Consider the following 5,709-nt stretch of genomic DNA (forward strand, 5'->3'; position numbering starts at 1 on the left):
AGTCTAAAGAAAAAGCACTTAAGGGATTTTACGGCAAAGCCTAAAAATCTAAAAATAAAAATAACTATGGCAAAAACTATGACTTAAAACTAAATACGAGCGAAAAATATAAATATTACGCTAAAACGAATAAAAAGATACAAAATATAAAAATAAACTTAAAGTTGTAAAAAGTACAATTTTTATAAAAATATTATTTTTATATTATTTATTTTATAAACCTATTAATTTTATAATTTATTAAAACTTATTAAACTAAATAAAACAAATTAATTAAAACTTAAAATTAAATAATTAAATACATAACCCTAATTAGGGTTTTAATTAAATAATAATTAATAATAATACTCCGTAATGATTGCTGTAGCAGGTCAACTGTGGCGTGTCAGATGCGTTCATGCGATCGCATGAATTTTTGCCTTCGGGCTCATGCGGTCGCATGAGCTAGGGTTTCGGGCCAGTATATGGGCTGCTACAGTACCGGGCCGAATGTTTTTATTATATTTTTTTTCCTGTTTTCTGTTTTAAATTAAATAAAATATAAATAACTTAAATAAAAATTTAATTTTTAAAAACTAAAATAAAAATACTTTTATAAATTTTTAATAACTCTTAACAACAAATATATAGATTTTTTTCTTTTTATATTTTTGTATATATATATATTTTTTTAAAAAAACGTATATTTTTAATAAAAACTTAATAAAACTCTAATAAAATCTTTTTATATATATATATATATATATATATATATATATATATATATATATATAGCGTTTCGCTTCCGGCGTTTATGTTGTTCCCCGGCAGCGGCGCCAAAAATACTTGATGTGTGCGAGGTGGTGTATAAAATAGTTATATATTTGCTACAAAATACTATTAAATACGATACAATTTTACACAAGTGATTTATTTATTTATAGAGTGGATATACCTAAACCTTGCTACAACACTTATAGGCAGTGTACCTAATCGTACAGTAGTGTAGTTTTTAGTAAGTCTGGTTCGTCCACAGGGAACTCTAGCCAAGTTTAACGCTATATTAGTTTTAACTTATAATTGTAAAAATACAAAAATATATATAAGTAGTATTATTATTATAAAGGGGGTTTTTACCGTTTAATGACCGGTTTGTCAATTTTAAAACTTTAGTCGCAGTTAAAACCTAATGTAAAATATTAAAAATAAATATAACTTAAATTAAAGCGTAAATTAAATAACGATAATAAAATTGCGATAAATAAAAGTGCAATAAAATAAAATTGCGATAATTAAAGAGTACGATAATTAAAAATGCAATTAAATAAAATGACAATAAATAAAAGTGCGATAATTAAAAGTGCAATTAAATATGAAATATATAAATTATGCTTATTTAAACTTCCGTAATCATGATGTTTGGCGTGTTGATTTTAGTTTATTCCCATGGGTTAATTGTCCTTTGTCCTGGATTATTCGATATGTCCATACGGATTTGTCCATAATAGTCCATCAGTCATAATCATAAAGTGTGAAAGTCTTCGTCAAATTATTCTTATTCCCAAAGTCAAATATTCCAACTAATTGGGGACTTAAACTGTAACAAGGTCTTAATACTTTGTTTAATAATTATACCAGGATATCGACTGCGTGTAACCCAAGGTTTTAATACTTTGTTAACAATTACGTCAAGTGTCCTTGTACATATTCCACCCTTGTTTTAATAAGTCTATTAACTATTAATTCATTCCCGTGTCCGGTTAAATGAACGATTATTCGTACATATAAATATCCCGCCCATCGTGTCCGATCGAGTGTATGTGGTTATTTATAAATACGTCCAATTGTAAATCTTTATATTAAATTAACAAACTATCATTTAGTTAAACAAATATAAAGCCCATTAATAGCCCATAGTCTAATTTCCACAAGTGTCGTTCTTTTGTCCAAACCCCAATTATGGTACAAAGCTCAATTACCCAATTTTAATATTTTAGCCCAACATCATGATTACTTCGGCATTAAATAAGCATAATAATAACTTAGCTACGAGACATTAAATTAAAAAGGTTGAACATAACTTACAATGATTAAAAATAGCGTAGCGTTACACTGACAGAATTTCAACTTACACCCTTACAACATTCGCTAACATACCCTTATTATTAGAATTTAAAATTAAAATTAAAATTATAATATATATATACGTATGAGTAAGAAGAAGGAAAAAGATGGTGTGTTATTCGACCAAAAACTGCAAAATTTATAGATGTGGCCAATATTTCAGGGCCATGCGATCGCATGGCTTTGATGCCTGATTTCCATGCGATCGCATGGAGGTAGGTATCAGCTCACACTCATTTGTTTTCTTGTTTGCCGACGTTTATAATATATAATATAATATATATATTAATTTTAAGAATTAATTATATATTATATTATATTCATGTGCATAGTTGACTTGTAATTTTAGGTCCGTTGCGTCGAGCGTTGAGAGTTGACTTTGGTCCCGGTTCAGGATTTTCGAACGTCCTTGCGTATAATTTAATATCTTGTACTTTGCGTTTCGCGTCTTGTACTCTTATAATTTTGAGACATTTCTTATCAATAATTGGAACCACTTTGATTGTATTTTGTACTTTTGAGCTTTTTGGTCGTTTGCGTCTTCAATTCGTCGAATCTGTCTTTTGTCTTCACCTTTTATTATTTAAACGAATATTACTTGTAAATAGAACAATTGCAACTAAAAGCTTGTCTTTCTTGAGGGATAATGCTATGAAATATATGTTCGTTTTTAGCATTATCATTTCCCTTGAAACCTTCATGTCGCTTAGCCAGGTTTTGATCATAGACTCTCCCCTTGTTGTTGTCCCACTTACGCTTCTCACTGCTAACCCCCGATTCGGATTTTCCCTTTTCCGGTTCATCGCTGATAATTTAGTTCATTAAGGTGTGCGCCATGCGCATTGCTTCCGGGACATCAGCTGGTTTTGAAGAGGTAACATTTCCCTTAATGGTCTTAGGAAGTCCCCACAAGTACCTTTCCATTCGCTTAAACTCCGGGGTAACCATCGTGGGACACATCAGAGCTAATTCCAGATACCTACGGTTGTAACTATCAAGATCGTTTCCTACCACTTTCAGTCCCCAAAACTCAGTTTCCATCTTCTGTATCTCTGTTCTGGGGCAGTACTCTTCGATCATAGCCCCCTTAAATTCCTCCCACGGGGTAGCATACGCCTCATCAATACCCTTAGCTTGAGCAAGTGTGTTCCACCAGGTTAGTGCGCCGTCCGACAGCGTACATGAGGCATACTTGGTTTTGTTCGTCTCTGAGCAGTTGCTTACACGGAACACCGATTCTAATTTCTCAAACCACCTAGTGAGACCAACTGGCCCCCAGTACCACTAAATTTGTGGGGCTTGCAGCTTTAGAATTCCTTATAAGTACACCCATTACGAATGGGCTGGTTAACTGGTGGGGCTTGGGGGTTCATTTCCGCTAAAGCTGCGGCTACTCGTTCAGTGATCATTTCTTCGATCTGTGCTGCTGTGGGCGTTGATCTTCCGTTGGCCATTGATGTTCTAAACAAAAATTTTGACTCAAGTCAAAATCCAGTATTCAGATAATAGTACAGTATATGGTAACCAACATGGAATCAACACAACACATGCTAATTAAGTAATGCAACTAGATACAGATACCACGAAATCATCATACAGTAATGTAAATAGAACACCGTACAAAAGTAAACAACCCAAAGTTCCATTCATTAATAAGTAAGATAGTTGCATACATCCGCATAAAATTCGTACAATACATAAGTAAAACATGAAACTACAACGAGATTATATAAAGAAATCTAATACAAATGCCCTATGGTGACGGTGGGTAAAGGATGTCCATCATGTGGGACACCTGGTCCTCGAGCTCAGTTACCCGAGCACGGAGGATATCCACCTCCCTCGTCAGTTCCTCGACAGAGGGAGAGGCTGATGGAGCAGGCGGTGCTGATGGTGCAGGTGGTGCCGGTGGTGCAGATGATGCTGGTGGAGCTGGTGGTGCAGACAGTCCAGCACCAGAAGTAGATGATGCGTAACGGGGAGCCTTACATATGAATGGATCAGCAGGATACGGCACAAGCCGCTTACAGGCGGTAACTCTAACCTTCAGTCCATGTGCGTTAACGAACGACCTACCTCCGTTAACCCGGGGAATAACAGTACCATCAAAACGATACCGCTTCTTCGGCGGGGTAGAGGGTGGCTGCACAGGTGTCTCCTCAGGGTCCTCGTCGGAATCATCGTCGCTAGAGTCGTCGGATGATGAGTCGTCAGATGATGAGTCGTCGGAATCATCGGAAGGAGGATGTGCTCGGCCGGTAGTCATCAGTCGGTATCGGCCGGGTGGAATCGGCACAACATGTCCATCAGGAAGGCGTCTAGCCCAATGATTATGCTCATTACGGAACGGAACGTCCCCATATTCCCCAGGAATCACAGCACCACCAGAATGGTGCTGTGGCTCCGAGGGTCCTGGGATGAGTGGAGCTGGAATCTCCGGTGGATCCTCATGTCCTTCTGAGATGATCACTGGGTTGGGTGCATGGCTACTGGCTCCAGAGGACGAAGCGCCAGAGTCGCTGGAGGGTAAAGAGGACGGGATCTGTGAATCGGCAACAATGGCAGGCGATGTGGCGGATGAGTCTGAGTCGCTCTCCAAGATGATAACAGGTGGAATATCCAATATCTGAACAAGGAAAAATAACTTTTTCCATGTCAGTAAGTCATATAGCAAGCACGTATTAGGCAAATTAACTACGACTGTCTAGATCATATATAGCAGTAAGTAGCATGGCAATAACGACAAGTATCATGCAATCAAAAGCAGATAATAGCATGCAGTAGTGAAAGCAAGTAACAGTATACAACATATAGCAGTAAAAGTAAGCAGCAGCATGCAGCAAGTTCCGCAGAAACAAGTAAACTAGCAAATTGTAGATTAGTCCTATTAGTGAATCATACTCGGTCCGGTCTAGACTCACTAATGCAACCTAATTCCCTACAACCAATGCTCTGATACCAAATGTGACGCCCCGTACAAAACCATCGTATACAGATCATCAACAACAGGATCATTACAAGGTCAAACACTATATGCTGTTTTAAAAAAAAGTTTGCATTTATAAGAAAAGGTGACGTCATAACCAACGCCAAATGTTTAACAACCGGTAGTGTGCTTCTACGAATAGAAAGCGATAATAATAGTACGTGACCCATAGGTCATTACAAATCATTGTTTCAAAAGTAATAAAGTTTGAATGCAAATTAAATATTTCATGCGAAGGCATCTCTAATAAGCACAGCGGGAGTCTACAAAGCATGGCAACTACAGCGGAAGCAATCAAACCTTAAGCACCTGAGAAAAACATGCTTAAAAATGTCAACACAAAGATTGGTGAGCTATAGTTTAAGTATAACAGTAATGTAAGGTAGGCCACGAGATTTCAGTGTTTCAAAACAGTATGAAAAGTATATGTTCAAACGTGGGCACTTGGTAACTAACTTAACGTTTATAACACCCCCTAAAAGTACACTTAGCAAGTGCGTAAGTTTACGAAGTATTAAACACCCGTTAAATGCTAGCGCTACTAGCCCGAGTGGGTATGTCAAACCCTATGGATCCATATCTAAGATTCGCGTTCACCGGTTCAAAGACCAATGACTAAA

This window comes from Rutidosis leptorrhynchoides, chromosome 1 (genome assembly GCF_046630445.1).
Source record: "Rutidosis leptorrhynchoides isolate AG116_Rl617_1_P2 chromosome 1, CSIRO_AGI_Rlap_v1, whole genome shotgun sequence".
NCBI lineage: Eukaryota > Viridiplantae > Streptophyta > Magnoliopsida > Asterales > Asteraceae > Rutidosis > Rutidosis leptorrhynchoides.